Raw genomic sequence first — 16,763 nt, forward strand, 5'->3', positions numbered from 1 at the left:
TTTACGTTAAAAAACCTGCAAACATTTATCTGTAAATACACTCTACATGTTACAGCCATGTTTATGTGCACTTACATACGCATACATGCATGCATATTTACTTTAAAGCACTCATTTCAGAGTAATCCATATCCCATAACCCTTATGTGAAATTAATTCGTGGGAGCCCTTTATTGCAGGCTGCTTCTTCCTGTGGAATGGACAAATTCAAATGGGTATATTAACATGCACAAATATCGTTGCATTTCACAGTTCCACAGAAAGAACGCTATGAGAAAAAGAGTCCTCCTCACTTAAAAATCAGTGGGACATCTCATCTGGGCAACTATGGGTTAAGAACATCATGGTTTGGAAAACTGCAGTATTGGCGCCCCAAATCTCACAAACATGTGGACAGGCAGTATTTTGCTCTTCAGAAGCTGCAGGACCATGCTTGAATTCCTCAGTAAGAAAAGCAGATCACTAGGCAAACAACTGTGAGGGAATGGTTATCAGAGAGATCATTGCTCCTTTAATCAATATGCTGGCAGATTTACTTTTTTTCTGCATCTACTTTCAGGAACAAAATACTATGAAAACCTTAGAGATACTCAACTTAATAGCTGCGCAAGTTTTCAAAAGGCATTGGGGAACACGTTTTCTGCTACAACCAGAAAGATGGGGAGAACACTGCAAGTGTGTTTTTCTCAGTAAAACAATGGAAAACAAATTATTTTCAGTAGAAAAATACCAGTGAATTTAAGAAGTAAGACCCATGTCTTTCTCCTAGGTCATGCCAGGTGCTAAACTCACCTGAATTAAGGAATTACATGTTCTTTGGAAGAAACTTTCCAGAAAAAGGAGTTGACATCCCAGGTTTTCATTTTATGAATATCCAATGGTAGACCGGGTAACTGTAAGTTTCCACCTCATTTTCTAATCATACTGTAGCCCAGTTTTCAGCCTACCACTAGCAACTTCATGTTTCTACCTAGCGGGCAATGAAGCTGATGAAATCTCTTCCTAAAGGGATCAGATCAAGTGAAACTAAACGGAAGCCTAAGTAAGAGATCACTCTTCGCCTGTATTAGTAGTTCCCTATAGTCAGGCTATAGGGAATCTGTTTGTGTGAATCTGATTCATCTGGAATGCTGTGTCCAAATGAGCCTAAATCCCAAAACACATGGAGAGAGTCCAAAATAATTTTTGCACTTTTTGAAGTATATAGATTTCTAATTTTTGCACATTTCCTGACTACAAAAAGAGAGTGTGTGGCTGCATCCAGAAATCACAGCACAGCGTGATTTAACTTTAAACACAGCTGAAGGCTGCTCAAAACACAGCTCATGCTTGCGAGGCAAACAGTGCACATGTTGTGTGCAAGTGTCACTCTTGGTGAGAGTTAAATCATTCCCTATCACTTCAGTAGGTTTTTCCTGCACATGTAACAAATACATAGCCTATCTTTAGAGTGAGTAACAAAACAAAGAGGGGAAAGTATTGCTTAAATACAGCCAACTTGCAGATTCAGAACGAAGAAAGTGAAAATGCTGGGACAACAAAGAAAAGCAAATGGAAAGAAAAGAAGATACAGTTCATTGAGTCATTTCTTCCTAAAGCATAGTGCTGAGGGAAATATTAAAAAGATTTTTTTTTTTTTTAATCGATGCACAGTTTACCACAACCATTCTTGGGTTTGAACTGCAAGTCCTTCCTTAGTCCCTGGCTCAATTCATTGGTGCTGGAAACCAACAAGGCCAATTCCTTAGGCCCCAGATTACCAAAGACATAAAAGAAATGCCTCAAAACAAGAGCTCTGCAGATAAGTAAAGCAGTGAGCTGAAGAGGATGAAAGCTGTTTGATCCCCTCTAGGAAGAGGGAAGGAACTGGCCAGGAATAAGGCATTTCAGTGAGACTGCCGAGCAAAGATAACACTGGCTGTGCTCTGTCTCCAGAGAAAAACAATACAAACCAAATAAACAAATCAATGTTCTTCCAGGACACATCCTCTGTCCTCTACCTCTCCAATGATTAAAGTCAGCTGGAAAAACAAATTGAAAAGAAATTAAGGAGACAGCTTTAACTTTATAAACTTCACAGGGACTGCAAGCAATTTTAAATATACAAACTTCGGGGCAAAATGCCTGCTCAATGCCCACCTTGCCATTTCCTCCTTGCACCTGCAGCCTTCTGTTACCATTACTTTCAGAAAAAGACCCCACCATGTCAGAACACAGTTCCTGCTCTTGAGAGTGTTGTGAAAACTGAGTGGACATCAATTAGTCATCCCAACACACAAGCATATGCTGCAAATTTCAAAACACTGTGTAATTAAAGAGACTACTTTAAATTGCTCACATATGGTGCTGCAGCTCACCTCTAAGGAAAAGTCAACAGTTTTCAGCCTCTTGGTTTTAAACATTATTATAACATTATGTTTTCTTATCTTCCTCCTTGAAGAGATGTGTTTCCAGTCATGTAATTCTCTGATCTGTCTACAAATCCCTAATTGTGGATGAAAACCTGAAACTCTGAGCTTTATTATGTTTGAAGAACAAAAATACCATACACAATAGAACATCACAGAAAGACAAACCTGATTTCAGGATGACAGTAACAATATGTTAGCATCAAAAGAGAGCATCTGAAAAATTACTATTTTCAGGTTGCCCCAAATCACTGAATCATGGAATGGTTTCAGTTGGAAGGGATGTCTAAAATCATTTAATTCCAACCCTTTTGCAGTGGGCTGGGACATCTGCTATTAGAGCACTTGGCCCAAGTCCCGTCTAATGTGGCCTCGAACACTGTGAAGGATAGGAAATTCAAAGCTTCCCTTAACATTCCATTCCACTCTTTCACCATCCTTACAAAGAATCTCTCCCTAGTAGCTACTCTAAACCTACCCTCCTCCAACTTGATGCCATTCCCCCTCATCCCATCGCTACCTGTCCTTGCAAAAAGTCCTTCTTTGGTTTTCTTGTAAGAAAGGCCTTCTTTGGCCTTAAGGTACTGGAAGTCTTCTATAAAGTTTCCCCAGAGCCTTTCCCTCCAGAATAAACAACCTGAACCCTCAGTCCTTCCTCACAGGAGACAGGCTCCATCTCAGTGGCCTCCTCTGGACTTGCTCCAACAGTTCCCTGTCCTTCCTGTGCAGAGGACCCCAGAGCTGGATGCAGCCCTGCAGGTGAGATCTCACCAGAGCAGAGGGGCAGAATCCCCTCCCTCCCCTGCTGCCCACGCTGCTTGGGATGCAGCCCAGGACACGTTTGGCTCTGTGGGCTGTGAGTGCACATGGCTGGGTCATGTCCAGCCTCTCATTCACCAGCACCCCCAAGTCCTTCTGGATCTGTTCATCCCCTAGACTGGATTAGTACCAGGGGTTCCCCTGACCCAGAAGCAGCACCTTGCTCTTGGTCTTGTTAAACCTCATAATATTTCCACGATGCCAACTTCCAACTAGAGACACTGCAGTCACAACTTATGTGGTTTTTCCCAGGTATTGAGTACTAAATGTAAGCATTACACCCCACCCCACCCCCCCACCCCCCCAATTAAGACTGTTTTGTTGTTTCCAGACCCCAAAAATGTTTAAGGTGAGATAAGTATGGACATGTTTTCTAATAATTTGGAAGGCTCCTTTAGAATATGACCAGCATTTTTGTATTTCAGAAGGTTTCAACAGAAACCAGTCCTTAATGATTACATAAACTGGAATATGAAATTGCATTAGGGTTTAGAAACAGAACTTAAGGTCCTGCTGAAGGAACTCTGGCATCCTTTTCTCATCTCTCTGGTTTCTTAATGATACCTTAATGAAGCTTAGAGATAGGACTAGTTCTATTTAATTAAAACTAACATTGCTTGAAAGAGAATTTGATTAAGAATAAGGAAGGTCATATGGCTGGAACTAAATACAGCTGGGTCCTGTCACTGACCTTCTTAATTCACCTTGAGTGAATAACATTTCCTTTTCTCTTACCTATTTCCCTATCTGTAAACCTGGGAATTAAAGAGAAGGAAGAGGAAAATATAAAAGATACTGACCTCTTTCACAAAGTGTCTGAATATATATATTTTTTTTTCTTTTAAATAGAAAAGACATGGACATTTCAGATAGCAGGGGTCAGAATGGATTTTAGATACATCAACTTGTATATCCAACTAGTTACTTATGCATTAACACATGAACATTTAAATCAATGTTATCAACAAGGCATAGTGCAAGTTTGACTTTCCTTCAGTGTAAGCTTAAAGCCATTCTAACAATTTTGGAAGCACTCCCTTCATTTTCATGATCTGTGCTATAAATTGCATGTTGCATACCACACAAATCCATCTTCTTTTCTCTGTCTTCAATATGAATTACTTTTTTTAATTTGAGGTAAAATTTACATTTTCCAGATCTTGTGGGAATAAAAAAACCTGATTTTCTATTCTCTTCTTAATGGATTAATGTAGTGCCTTGAAAATAACATTTGTTTACAATGACATTAAACACTGCACAAAAATACAGTTAGATCAACTTCATTGTCATTGTAAAAAGTTCTAATTAAAAACTAAATTGGATTAAAATAGACAGTACACTATAGTACTGAGTCAACTAGTGAGGAGGTCCAAATCCCCACTATTTTTTTTAATTTTAAAAAATATACAGGGTAGAATTTAAATAACAAGCATCATAAACAATATCAAGTTTTTAAAATGTGTGCAGTCTTTATTTTATATATATATATTCTTAATGAAGAAACCTAGTTATTAAAACCTACTAGAGCCCTGAAAAAATCTTTACCCCAGACAATGGATTCTGCTGGCCTAACAATAACCACAAATCTTGATTCAGATCTGAAAATGGTACCTTTGGCAGAAACCTTGAACTTTACAGTAGATGAAATCTAATCATTAAAGTCAGGCTTTTGGCTCTGGAAATCCTACCAGCTGTTTAACCGCACTAGTTTTAATATCCAAATTAAAATATAATTTCACTGTCCAGTAGGATCTAGTTAGTCTGCTGAAACCTTCATAGTCCTGCACAACCACATAAGCTAAATACTTCTATTAGCATGTCCTGTGATAGTGTGCAACCTTGTTATATTTATTCACTCACTCAAAAAACATGTCTGAGCATATCTTTGCCACTAATTCAGATTAAGAAGTCTGTTTCATTTAAGGCAGATTTTGAACCGGCAACTCTTCATGCTGTAAAAATTACAGCAGAAGAGTATTGAAATTTCAAACTTTTCACCTTTTCTTTAAGGTCACCTTCACAAAAATAGCACAATGGGTTTGGTTCAATCCATATCATTTTCCCATTAAGATTCTGAATTGATTCCATAATCGTATAAAAACAAGGTCAATACACAAGTAGAACTAACTGTCATCCTTGTAACTAAAAGAACAAAGTAATTAGTAAAGAAAAAAAATATTTTTTCTTTTCTTTTCTGAGGTTTCTTGCTTAGAAAGGTATTTTCCACAGTAAGTGACATTTCTCAGCATAATTCTGAGAATTAATCAGATTGGTTTCAAGAAAATGTCAAACCATTGCCCCAAGCAATGTTCTGAAAATTAAACTTACATTTCATTCAATTCAAAAGAAAGGAACTACTTTTTTTTCTAATTAATGTTTTTCTGGATATTAAAATTGAGCATATTTGCTGCATAATATAAATATGCTTTCAATTACAACCAGCTCTACTGTCTTGGATATCTGCAATGTGATAACCAGAAACTTTGATTCTAATGTGCCACTAATAGGCAAGCAACAAATGTACTTCTGTTACTGTTGATTTTAAAAAAAAAAAAAAAAAAAAAAAAGGAAAGATCTTTTACTTGATAGACAGTTTGGATGAACTCATTTTCATATGAATTGATAGCGTTGCTGTAAATTCTGCTCAGCTGTTCTGAAGGACAGGACTAGGGACAAAAACATGTATTTTGAGCAAACTCAATGAGCTAGAGACCTCAAGCGGCAATACCATACAGCAGAGAAGATATGGCAAACCAAACAGGCATTTTACTCTCCCCTCACAACAAAAATGGAGTTAGAATCAAGTGTGGAATAGGGAGAAAAAAATGGGATGCGACCAGATCCCACACAGACAACAGCCAGATTCCAGCTAGAAAACTAATTTCCCAAAAATGAGAAAGCAACAGCAGAAGAGAAATCAGCCCTGCAAAGAAAGGTCAAGCAGCTTCCAGGAGAACCTGTGCTCAGTTCAGGTGTCAGTCTCTTCTCTCATGTCGCAAGGAATAGGATAAGAAGAAATGGCCTCAAGTTATTCCAGGGGAAGTTTAGTTTGGATATCCGGAAAAATTTCTTCACTGAAAGGGCTGTCAAGAATTGGCACAGGCTACTCAGAGAAGTGGTGGAGTCACCACCCTTGGAGGTATTTAACAGATGTGTTGATGTGGCATTGAGGGACGTGGTTTAGTGGTGAACACGGTAGTGCTCGGTTAAGGATTGGACTTGACAATCTCAGAGGTCTTTCCCAATCTAAATGATTCTATGAAATTCATTCATGTGGTTGTGAAAACATCATGCTGATGTGTACAGGCAGCAGCACAGCTACCTCACTTTCTTTTCAGGGCTGTAAATTGTCAGCTGGAAACATGAATATTACCAGCAGCTTCACCCTGTTCACCACTAGCAGACCAGGATGAAGGCCCACTAGCGTGAAAACCATGCTGTGCAACTCTCCAGTAACTGACCTGAGATTCTCAGTATGCCCTGTATCTCATGTCTGAATCTGCTCATCTCCACTGGCCTCATGCAGACACTGCCACTCCCCCCACTATGTCTCTGGAAGTTCCCATGGACCCTCTGGTCACTCCAGCAGCCAACTCCTTCTGATGCTCAGCACAGCTGCCTCCCAAAGCCCTCAACCCCCTCACCAGCTGGAGTAATCTCGAAATGCCCTTCCATTGCAACCCATGATTTGCCCCATACCCTTGGGCAGTGACTGCACACTGACACTGCAATGGGTGCTCACAGAAATGTGTGTCAACCCTAAGCCATTGGGCTGAAATAATAGGGTTCCCCACCTGCCATCACACCTCTCTTCCTTCACACACGTGAAGATGTGTGTTTTCTTACATAACCTCATACTTTGAAAGGGAGTCAGCAGATAAAAAACTGTAAGAATATGTATGAAAAAGTAGAGCATGGAATAACAAGTCTTGTATGTCTTTACTTGTATGAAGTATTCAATATCCAGAACCAGGTACAAGGTAAAAAACACAGTTGCACTTCATTCTGTATTTAAAAGTTTATAAATACCTATTCCATTCTTTCTTCTAGCAAGTCAGTCTACTGAAGAAAATGTAGTTTTCAAGGTTTTCAAGTTCAGATTTGCTAGGAGCCAAAGGTATTTCTTCCCCCTGTTCATAAGTCCTCAGCCCACCCCATTCCAGATTAAGGTATTGGCTGCTCTCATATGCTTGGTTTTTATCTGTATTTTTTGTTTAGGGAAGGGAAGAAAAGATCAGGGCCCAGAGACATGTCTTACTCCAGCAGAGCTGTTATTCACTCAGTTTTTCTGGGGCTCTAAAGAGAAGGTCCATAATATTTACAACAACAAATGGGAATGGAGATAAGAAATGCAAGATGCCTGCCTAAGCAGCAGCCGCCCACATTATCATGTCAGGGGTAAATTCACTTCCCACAAGGAATTGTAATGGAATGAAGAATACTCCAAGAATTTTTATGTCACTATCCAAGACATAGCCACAGAAGCAAACAATTAATTTCTGTAGACAGACTTCCCCTCCCACAGCCAAGTATTCTGGCCATTCACTTTTAAACACCTAGTGTTTAAAAAGTTAAAGTTCTTCTCTATCCACAAAAGATAGCTCTTATTAAATGACATAGAATTCCACCAAATGAAAGACATTACTGCCTCTCATTAATGTGCTCTAAATTAAAAACAAAAATTAAAAAATCATGTCGTTCTACAAGGTGTTTGAAAGTCCTTTTGCAAGACTTCTAGGGAAATCCAGCTAGGGCTTCTGATAAGCATGGTACTAAATAGAAAGAGCAAGGTTTTAGAACAAAGGTGAAATCTTTTCTTTCTACCCAGTGGCATTGTACTCTTCTTAACAGACAACAAATTTTACCAAATATTTTCTCATCTGAGCAATGAAAACAATCCAAATTGTAAATTTGAAGACATTATTTTCTCTTCTCTGATAAAGGACAGGATGTTAGGAATCACACCAGGCATTTCTAGCAATAGACAGCTCATTACCTTGAGAACCTAAATGAAGCTGCCAGATTATCTCACCCTACTTGGCTGATCTCACTGCATCAGGTAGCAAAATATTCTGAAAATCCTCTGGTGGTTCCATATTGTGCAGTAAGTATAAAGGCCCTTAAGAGGTATACACACAGACTGATAGGCAGTGCCAAAAGTGAAACCTAAGCAAAGATTGAGACAAGACACCAAGACTTACCCTCCAAGAACTTAGAACTTCTGTGATAATTTGCTCAGAAATGCACAGCAGTCTGCTGGCAAACACAAAAGTACCATCACATTCACAAAGGCCACAAGCACCAGAGTTATGGGATGGAGCAAGACAAGGGGCTATGTACCACTCTGTGCACGGCAGCACCTGGCATCTCCCAGACCACTAGGGGAAAAGAAAACAGGACAGCTTTTGAGTTATGGGGATTGCTTATCACCCTTCCTAATCACAAAATTCTTCCTGTGTCCCAACAGTTGAAGGTGAAGGGGAGGGAGTGGAGAAATTAAAAAACAAAACAAACAAAGAAAAGAAAAAACAAAAACAAAAAAACCAAACCAAAACAAACAAACAAAAACTCCAGTATGTCCTGTTTTCCTCCTGTCACTCTATACCTCACCAGACCAAGGCTAACACAAACACTATATTAATAGTAGTAATCACTGTACTAAAAACAAGGCAATCAAGATCAACAAAAACAAAGCAAATACACAAGAAAACCCTGGAAACTCTTCATTGCTTCTGCAGATGGCCTTAGACAAATAAAAGAATGTGAAGTAATTTTTTTAAAGACCTATTATGCATATTTGCTGAGGAAAATTAAGTAAAATTCTATGCTATTCTAAATATTCTATAGCCCAAGATCCAGCTTCTCTCCTGTTTGTAAGAGAAAGGCTTGGTGCAAGACTGCAGGGCATCAATAAAAGTAACCTGTAAATATTACACAGGGAAAACCAAACAAGAATTGCTAAAAAGAAGATCTTAGAAAGTAACTATTCATACCAAATAGTTTACTGATTTTCCAGGCCTTCTCTGGACATCATTCTGCACCAAGCTCTTTGAGTTCAGTACATCTCCTCTTAATATCTAGAAATCCATCACCTTCATCCAAATACATCTCTATTACTATTTGTTTCAAGTACAAAACATTTTTTCACCAGAGGTCTGCAAAGACAAACCACAACCACGTGTGACCAGCTCTCCTTTCAGAAATTGAGAATCAATATACTCCATGTATTTGCCTCATACACTGCAACATTTTGGGGCTAACAAAATTTCTTAATATCAAAAGGCAACTGGAAAAATCTAAACATCCAGGGATGAATGTTTTCCTGCACTAAGCACTAAATATTATTTCTTTCACTATCTTTATACAAGGTATAACTGATTAAAAGAGACCTCTAAGTGCTACAACACAACTACTTTACTTGCAGTAGCAGTAGCTGACTTCAAGTGATTTTCACAGAATCAAAGGCTAAATGAGGTTAGAGAGTGTCTCAGAAAAACACCCAACCCAACCTTCTCCTCAAAACAGCATCAGCCATGAAATCTGACCAAGCTGCTCATGGTTTCATCCATCTGGGTCTGGAATAACCCCGGGATGGAGGCTGCCTAACCTCTCTGGGCTACCTGATCCACCACCAGCTGTTCTCATGGCCAATTTCTTTTTCACCAGAAACAAATCTTTCCTAAACTGTGTAAATAATGCTGGATTTAATATTTGTGGTGACAGTCTATTATGATAATTATTTTTCTATGTGAAATCTGTAAGGTTTTCATATAATAGTCCATTGAAATAATTTGTTTTATCTGATTTCAAAGAATATAGTTTTAAACTTTGTTATTTAAGCTAGTCATTTTTAGGTGACCAAAAATAATGCCTATTTTAGAAGCTCTTGTTGAGAAAACTAATCTGCCACTATCACAGGATGTTTTTTATGAAAAGTTCTAAAAACACCAAACATAAGGTAAGTTAGAAGACAGAGATATATATCTTAATAATGCTTTAGCACATGAACTCTTCTGTGCCAGCTACCATCATGCAAATGAGCTTGAAAACAGTGTTTAATGTACAGCTCATGAAGAACCTCCAAGAGCACGCTAAACCAACCAAAGGCTGGAAATAAATCAATACAAAATGGAATTTCTACAGCTGTGGAGGCAGGGGAAGCCCTTGGAAAACACCAGTTTTAAAGGTTGTGTGTCATCCTTGTAACCATCTGGACTGATAATGTCCAATAGCAGAAATCTCCCACAGGAGAAAGAAAACACTGCAAAAATTATGCATGCAGCTTGAGAAGAGGACAGCCCTTTACAAACATAGGCCTGTCATTCCATAATTTTATCTGAATTCTTCATTGCTGCCAGTCACATGCAAAACCAAAATCAAACAGAATCTGAATAATCCAAAATATATCTCATCTATCTTGCTAAAAATGTATCACTTCAGTGCTACCAGATTGTGCACCTGAATAAAAAATGCAGTTAACACAAAATACGATACTTGAAGAGCAAATACTCCTTATTTAATAAAAGGTTTTCATTAGACTATCTATTACAACTAGTAAAAACTAAAAATCAGAAAATACTAGGTCATTTATTTTCAGTAATTTATTCATAAGGACAGACAAGGCACCTGTCTGCAAAAAAGACTAGAATTAAAAAAAAAAAAAAAAAAGAAAAATAAATCCCATCACTGTGAGAGTGTTTACTGCCGCCTTTATTACTCTCTACCCTCATTTATTTGAGGCAAGGTCAAATGTCACTATCAGGCTGTGGTAGTGATCTCCTCACACTATTTAACTGCTGAGATTTTACTGTCATAACAAAAAAGGTCAGTGAATGACCCAAACCTGAAAAAAAAAACCAAAACAAACCCCAAAACACCCCACACATTCATTAGGAAGAAAGAAACAAATGAAAAAGGGAAGTTCTCTCTTATTTGGAAGATTCAGAGATTTCACTGCAGGCTACAAATCAGCCACAGCATAACTAAAAATCATCTCTGATTTCAATCACAAAATTTAAGGGACCAAGGCTAGACGAATACATACTGCCACCATTTCCCACCTCCGCCATAAAGTCAGTAGGAAAATATATGCTCAAAATACATGCTTCAGCCATAGCTTTGGCTAGCCATTTAAACAGAATATGCAGTAAAATTCTCAGAGACCTTAAGGTCATCTCTTTGTGCAATGAATATTTGTCAAAATGAGGATTCCTTTGATTTAAAAAGGTCGTTCTGAAAAACTAAGATACATCCAGAAAAATTATTCAAAACTCATAACCTGGAATGAGAACACACATATCTAACAATCTACAAATGCCCTGAAGAAAAAAAAAAAAAATTTTAGATCACATTATGCATGCAGTTATGAATAGGTATATATTCTGATCTATGGAAACAGATTTTTCCCCAGAAATCTATAATGACTCTATTATCTGTCTCATTTATAACCAAATAAAATGAGGAATATAACCTTAAAAGGAACATTTTTTGCCCCCCTTCCCTTATTTTTTTTTTCCCATAGCCATTCAGGACATAGATTGCGACACAAACAGGGTCCCATTTGGAACACTATCAGTTTATGGATTTGGAACTCTGTCAGTTTAAATTACTCGAACCATGTTTACACCTACACTTTGATTTCAGTGTCTTTTCATTTGACTATCCTCCAGAACACTGACACATGGACATTTAAAAACAATTTTATTATACTTAGACCTAAATCCCTTACAAAGGGAGGATTACTTTCCATACTTAGAAAAGGTAACTAGCAATGTGAGTAGCAACAACCGTAATTAGCAGTCTCAGTTTACAAATGTAACACTGTACAAAACTTGCATGATACTACTTTTACTACAAACTATTGATTTAAACCTTACAGATGTTAGCAGTCAAGTATGTGCAGGACTGAGGTACATTAAAGGCAAGGGGGAACATGCCAGATTTACAGAAGCACATACAGACCTTGATTACTAGCATAGGAAGAACGATGTACAACTTCAGCGCCAAAGCCAGGACAAATCACCACACATCCTCACAGTGAAGACTGTCTGCCCTCACCCCCTGAGGTAACCCTGAATGCAGACCCAAATCCCTCCCTGCCATTGCACTGCACAGCAGTCTCAGTGCAGCATACCTGTTCCATATAATAGATCAATGAATAAAAAGAAACAAACCAAGAATAGCTGTGTGAACTGATCTGCACAAGTTAAAACGCCACTTAGAATTCTTCCCTCATAGAGGATTTAATTTTACTTTGCAAGTGAAATTATCAGGAACTGTTCTTAAAATATTAAGTAGGCTGAATAAAAAAGAACACCCCCTGTAAATGCTCCACTGAAAAAATAATTAAAGTAATTATGTGTCTATCAAGATAACATTTTATATTAAATAAGGAACAGAATACAGAAGGACTACTACTGCTTTCAGCAGAGGAAAATTATGTTGGTGTTCTTCTCTCAGGGCACATCTTTATGTACACTTAAATATTCCAAAAATGGAAGCCCATGGCACACACTGAATTGATATACACAGGTGTGTACAGATGTGAAATTTTCTGTTCAGTGAGAAAGAACACTGATGACACCCCTGAACTGAAATGACAGTGGAAAAACAGTTAATAAATCCAATGACAAGCACATGGTAAATGTGTTAAATTGTGATATCTACAGTACAAATAAGGTGCGCTCAAAGAGAACCAAGACAACATTTCCATACTGAAAAAAACCCCTTTTGTTTAAAATCAATTCTCAACTACTTAGCAGGTTACAGAAAATCTTGATCTCCATAAATATATGGGAAGATATAAACAAGACAGAAATATTACCTTTATGTGCTAGACCAAGAGGTGGACCTCAAGGGCAGCTAGACCGATATTCTGAATGCATTTCAAGCCTTTAATGAAAAGGCTAATCATCCACAACAACAGTTCAGCAAGGATATTTATTCACAGTGGACATCTTGCTTTACAGGTAGAATAGTCTCTAAATAAGTTTTTTGAAAATTAAAATATTCAGATTTTTTTTTTTCTCTCCAGGGAAAAGGACAGTTTCAGTGAAAGAAAATTAAGTGAATTTAGTTTTCCTTCCATGGATTGAATTTATTTCCTACAAAAGATTTTTCCTGTTTTCTTACTCTACTGCTGTACTTCAAAATAAGAAAGGGGGTCAAAATAAATAAATAAGAAAAAATTAAGGGGGGGGGGGGGGACAAAAACAAACAAACAAACAAAAATAAAAAACCAAAACCAACAACAACAAAAAAAAAAACACACACACAAAAAAAAAAAAAAAACAAACCAAAAAAAACCCCCAAAACCTAGACTACAGAATGTCCCAGACCTTTATTTAAAAGAATTTTAGAATAATTTACACTCTGTCAAGAAATGAAAAAAAAAACCAAAAAAACAACACACCCCAAACCAAACCCAACAAATTAAGGACCAAGAGAGACTATGCCCAAAGCTACAAAAATTTGAGTGCGTGCAGTGCCCTTGGAGGAATTAGAACACGAGTATCAAAGTCTTTGTGAGCAGGACACTCAACTCCTGGGCAAAATAAATGGATTTTAATGAAGGATTAGACTATAACTCAAGATCAAAGTATTTTCTCCTCAAGGTATACCAAAGAGTGTTTGCTTTAAAAAAGACACAGCAAACAAAACTCCCTCTTTTGTAATTATAATATTTCAGCTGATTTTAGGTAAGGCTTACCAATAAAAGTTAAAATATCATTCACACAGCCTTAAAAAAAAAATCAACAAGAGCCAAGAAAGTTAAATGCTTACATTTAGGTCTATTTCATTCTCTCTCGGCATTTCTAATATGGTGTGCAATGCCATGAAGGCATATTCTTGGGAGAGATCTCAACTACTGATTAGACAAGATCAAAGATAAGCAGGCTAAAAGGTAGGCTTTTTCGAGGTGTGGTTCCAGGGTTTTCTCAATCCTAGTATTGAGCTTATTTACTTAGTTTTTAAAGCAAGCGTGTATAGCATAGCTAAATCTGCACTTGTTTCATCTTCACCTGTCATCTGAATGAACAGAATAATCCACTACCCCAAAACCAACTATTTTAGGATTATTACCAGTGCAAACATACATTAAAATAATTTTTGCACCACAGCAAGCAGATTATGGAAAATCGTTATATTCTGCTATTGAACAGAAATAAATTTGTGCAATTTCTATTGGGTCGTTATTACTCAAAGACCACTGATTCAGTGCAGGTGTTTCAGATATTCATCCCACTGAATCTGCTTTTTGAATAATATAATTTACTTTTTTTTTTTTTTTCCGGAGAAATTACAGTGGCTTACTCTATTTAGGTGGATTCAGCTCACCTAGTGCAACAACAAATAAGAGATGTTCCTCTCAGAGTGACTAGAGGAAAAAAACTGGTTTGCTGGTTAGTTGATTTAAGGAAAAAAGGGACCCCTAATAACATTTTTGTTTCTTTCACCCATAAATCTAAGTGAAACCATCTGCAAAGGTGCCAGGCAACATTCCAAGAAACCCTCTGAAGTACAAATCACTGTATCTTTCTTGCAGCTGTTGAGTTATGGGCCATTCTGAACATATAGAACAGTTCACATCCAGATCGGGGTATCTATGCTTCTGGTATAGTCTGTTCCTTCATTTAACCAATAATTATAAAAATCCTAGGTCATTGTCATGAACATTTAACTTCTATGTTTCTCTCAGAGCTGGGGTAGATTGCTGAAGCCATCACAGAAGACAGATGAGATCTTTCATAAACTGCTTAACATGCAAAAAGACAAACCACAACCCACATCACTCCATTTTCCAAGGGTCTCTTCATACTGGGGTTTTTTTTTTTTTTTTCTTTCCCTCTAAACGCCAGCTGATACAATTGTGGAGTTTTCCTATTGTGTTCTGTCTCAGGTGAGGACAGCTTAATTCCAGACACTTTGTTCTGATGCTTAATGCATGCTGCATCATCCTCTCACTGCTATCTTAGATTCTTCACATTCAGAGCATCCAGTCTTGAAAAGACAAACAAAAAACCCACACAACCACAACTTGGAAATTTGGAATAACAATTATGGGGGTATTTATAGACCATAAGGCTGCTGAAACAGTGAAAACACAGATATTGCCTAAAACACATTCTGACATTTTTGTGTACATACTCATAAAAATTAAGAATTAATAATTCTTCTAACGTAAGATTTTTCTGTGTTTTTAGAGCAGAAAACACAATTGTTTTCATTTGGGGGTGAATCAGGGGGAAAAGGGAAAAAAATCTACCTCTTTCCATACTAATGTTTGAGAAGGCCATCCCAAAATTAAAAATAAACTCAGCATGAATACTATTAGCCCACTATCACACAAAATTGATGAAAGCACTGATTCAAGACAGTGTTGTTTCCTCATAAAAAGGTATCTGTATTCGGTATTAATTTTTCTAAAACTTGTCAGCACTAGGGATGGAGAGTAAAGTTTTGAAACCAAGTCCATGCTGCAACAGGAGAAGAAAATTGGACAAGATGATGTCCACTATATCAGCAACTTTCACTTTGAATTTGCATCTTCCTCACATAAAAACAAAGTCTGGAATGTTTTATCTTTAATACAGACTCATTCCTGTCATCTTATAATTAGCCTCTGAGCTGCTTTTATGCATCCAAGTTCCTTGAACTGACATTAGATAGAAATAAAGAATGAAATTATCTCCATCACCCCTATGCTCAATTCTTTTGAAACCTTTTGCTCCCTCCCCCAATAACAGTTCCGAAAATATTGAAGCATTGTCCTGAAAGCAGTCATATGGAAAGATTCACAAAGTCATCCTTTCAAAAATGGAATCCCTAACACTTTTTTTTAGAGCTAGGAAGCCTTCAGTACTGCACTGTCCAACATCTTCTTCCTCCCCCTTTCATTACTCATTATCAATTTGACTGATACTGCAATGTTGCAGCAGCCCTCTTGTTAGAGGGTAGAAATGAACCAAGACACAGACTTCTTGTTTATCATAGCATGAAAGGGGTCCTGGTTTACTCCTGTTTACAGCTTAGCCATCCTGATTCCAACTACTCACTGGCTCTGGCTACAGCAAGCTCCTGCTGTAGGTTTCCCTTGCAGCCTCTGACTGCTGGTTATTTCCTGCTAAACTGACTGCATGTATCAGTTTGCAGACTCTGACTGCAGGCTTTTACCTAGCTAGACTATGCGGGTTCCAACAACAGGTTCTAACTACAGACCCAAACTGACCTCACAGCAGCCATTCTCTCCCCAGAATTCTCCTTCTTCATAATCCCCACTCACCAGCTAACCCACTCCCTTTTATCACTTATCTTTATTGGATATAGCTGTGACTTATCAGGGTGGGGCTGTATTGGATAATTAACACAGCTGTTACTTATCAGGGGCAAGGTCACCTGTATGTTCTTCTACACTGCAACATCTTCTCCTACACTGCAACGTCATGTCCCCTTTGCTCTTGATTTCTTTGGTCACGGTCAACTTAGTGTTCAGTAGAACCCCATGTCCTTTCCTGAAAAGCTGTTTTTCAGCTGGGT

General features: G+C 37.7%; 1 protein-coding gene across 5 annotated transcripts in view; it reads right to left on the reverse strand.

Annotated features, from left to right (window-relative positions):
- Nucleotides 1–16,763, reverse strand: part of CTNND2 (catenin delta 2) — a 641,697-nt gene that overhangs the window by 563,648 nt on the left and 61,286 nt on the right. Inside the window, exon 1 of one of the 5 annotated variants that reach the window (XM_058420269.1) lies at nucleotides 16,456–16,479. The exons of 3 other annotated variants lie outside the window; for them this stretch is intronic. The gene's annotated coding sequence lies outside the window, so the exon portion shown is untranslated. Of the gene's footprint in view, nucleotides 1–8,428; nucleotides 8,445–16,455; nucleotides 16,480–16,763 lie in introns of those variants that run through there. One more of the 5 variants, XM_040063949.2, reaches the window with a different exon arrangement.

The sequence above is a fragment of the Hirundo rustica genome, chromosome 1 (assembly GCF_015227805.2).
Source record: "Hirundo rustica isolate bHirRus1 chromosome 1, bHirRus1.pri.v3, whole genome shotgun sequence".
Taxonomy (NCBI): Eukaryota; Metazoa; Chordata; class Aves; order Passeriformes; family Hirundinidae; genus Hirundo; species Hirundo rustica.